This window comes from Eurytemora carolleeae, unplaced genomic scaffold (assembly GCF_000591075.1).
Source record: "Eurytemora carolleeae unplaced genomic scaffold, Eaff_2.0 scaffold434, whole genome shotgun sequence".
Lineage (NCBI taxonomy): Eukaryota > Metazoa > Arthropoda > Copepoda > Calanoida > Temoridae > Eurytemora > Eurytemora carolleeae.
This window is the reverse complement of record NW_019396707.1, coordinates 251,408-253,790: the sequence shown is the minus strand read 5'-3', so window position 1 is coordinate 253,790 and position 2,383 is coordinate 251,408. Positions and strand designations below refer to the sequence as shown.

General features: G+C 31.8%; 1 long non-coding RNA gene across 2 annotated transcripts in view; it reads left to right on the top strand.

The window, feature by feature from the left end:
• The first annotated feature begins 313 nt into the window (after positions 1-313).
• Positions 314-2,383, top strand: part of LOC111707631 (uncharacterized) — a 6,894-nt gene continuing 4,824 nt past the window's right edge. For both annotated transcript variants that reach the window (XR_002766485.1, XR_002766486.1), the window contains exons 1-5: positions 314-413; positions 540-572; positions 807-981; positions 1,455-1,522; positions 1,836-1,972. This is a non-coding gene — a long non-coding RNA (uncharacterized LOC111707631). The remainder of the gene's footprint in view (positions 414-539; positions 573-806; positions 982-1,454; positions 1,523-1,835; positions 1,973-2,383) is intronic.

Genomic DNA, 2,383 nt, shown 5'->3' with positions numbered 1-2,383 from the left:
TGAAGAATGAAGAATGAAGAATGAAGAATGAGGAATGAGGAATGAGGAATGAAGAATGAAGAATGAATCTTATACTTAAGGAAAAGAGGATCATTATGAGACGTGGCTATTGAGTTATCAATTAATCGTTATACAAATTGATATTAACTTTCATTTTGACCCATGTAAATTTGAACCTCAATTGAAATGAAAATAAACAACTTTTAATGAGATAATGATGGATATCTCGTACAATCTTGATTAGACAACGTCTTTTTATGGTATCGCTGTGAATTGGATTTGCCACTGTACAAATGGAGAGCCAAATAAAGCAATTTCTACATTTCCTGTTAGAAGTAAAATTTTATGATAATAAACTGATTTTTTTTTCCAGACTATCGGTGTTTCTCTGCCATCAAATGACGCTGAAAAAGGTAACAAAAATGTACAGCAATTTTTTTTAAATCTTACATTTTGTAAAACACTAATTTGTTTTATTAATTACTTTTCCTTCTATTTATTTACGTGGAAGGTTCCTAAACTTTTAACGTTTTTTTCAGACAATAAACTGGAATCAAAATAGATACAAAAAGGTAAGTTTTTGTCTACATCTATTTTTCAAATGACTGGAAAATTATACCCATGAAATTTTGCTACTTAGTTCCTAGTTAAAAACTGCTTAAGAGATTTTGAATAAATAAACTTAGATTATTGTTTTTCAAATAGAGATGGTTTTCAATATCCTTGTAAATTTAATCTTAAATACAATTCAAAATTAGAAATCCTAAATATTAAAAATTTTAGACATTTATAATTTTCAATTTTAGAGAAAATACTCTTGGCGTGCGGTGAATAGCCAGCACCCGCTCTCGGGTTCTTAAACTTTCTCTACTCTCTCCACGAGCTAACCAGACGTAGGTTTAACCTATACCACAGCTATCCAGGCGTAGGAAAAAGAACAACGCCTTCGAAATCCGCATCAATCTTCACTTAAGATGAATGGTAAGCTAATTTTACGAATTCGAGCTGAAAATAGGAATCACAGGAATCCGTACTAATCCGGATCAGGGATGTATACTTTCTCCAAAAATAATTTCTTCCCCAGAAGTCATTAATGTATGGGTGGAGTGCAAATAAAATTTGGGTTTTATTTGCTGAATTGTGGAAAATAAATGATTTTTAATGTTTGAGTAAAAAGTATCATGAGGAATCTTTTGATGTCTTATTTTTTTCCAATCATCAAAAATCATATTCTGAAAAATATACACCCCTGATTCTGATTGAAATTAGTGAGACAAATGCACCATCTTCTTAGATTATATTATAAAAAAAGAGTTTGATTTGTTTTCAGAAAATTTGTATCTAACTGAATTTGTGTTTTTTNTGTTTGTCAGTTTACAATTTTTTATCCCGACCCCTAAACTTTATTTATTTTAAAGATATTATAATATTAATATCTATTGTTAACTGTGTAGGCTGGGAGCTGGATAGAGCATCAGAAGCTTGTTCCCAGTTTTCCACACCATTTATCCTCCAGTCCATGGTAAAAAAAATTGTACCTTATAGAAAGCTGAGATTTTTTTTTGTATTTTAAAGAACACTGAAAATAAATGAATTTCAAGTAGTTAGGAGTAATTTTCAAACTTAAAATAAATTTTTTATTTTAATTTATATATTATTTATATCAATAGGGAATAATCTTCAAAACAAAATTAGATTTTTTTTTGCTAAAATGTGGTAAATAAATAAAATTTTCACAGTAAACAACTGCGAGTCTTTGATTGTTACCCGTCCGGGGGGAGGGGGTAATTCTTCGTAATAAAGTATCCCTGAACATACTTTGAAAATAATTTTAGGAATACCTATCCGGGACTGGAATTCTAGAAGAGAAATGTTAACATCCATCCATCTAGCAGACATCCAACATTTAGCTTACCTCCACTGATGCCCATAACAGTGGTGGGGGGGAGAGATGTTAAGCAGATTTCACTTGGTAAATAGGAAATTTAAGAGTGCATGTTTATTGAAAAAACGTTGACAGTCTGAAAGCCTCAAGCCCAAATTTTTGGAGGATTACATATTGTCTATCAAAAGGGGATGGTGGAGTTGGCACATTTGATGTAGGGGGGGGGGCCCTGCCTTCATTTTTGGTTCAAATCTTCCAATTTTTTGGGTGCACGCCTAATTAGTGATCGAAATTCATAAAATAAAATCAAATTGAATTTTAATGACCTCTAATGACCTCTAATGACCTCTAATGACCTCCAGAAATAGAAAATATTTCAACTATGGCTTTATGCACATCAAACGAAAGCTAGGGACCCAGGGAATACAGTAGCAGCAAAAAATCCAGTGTTTGACCTTCTAATGACCTCTTACGACCTCTAATGACCTAAATGACCTC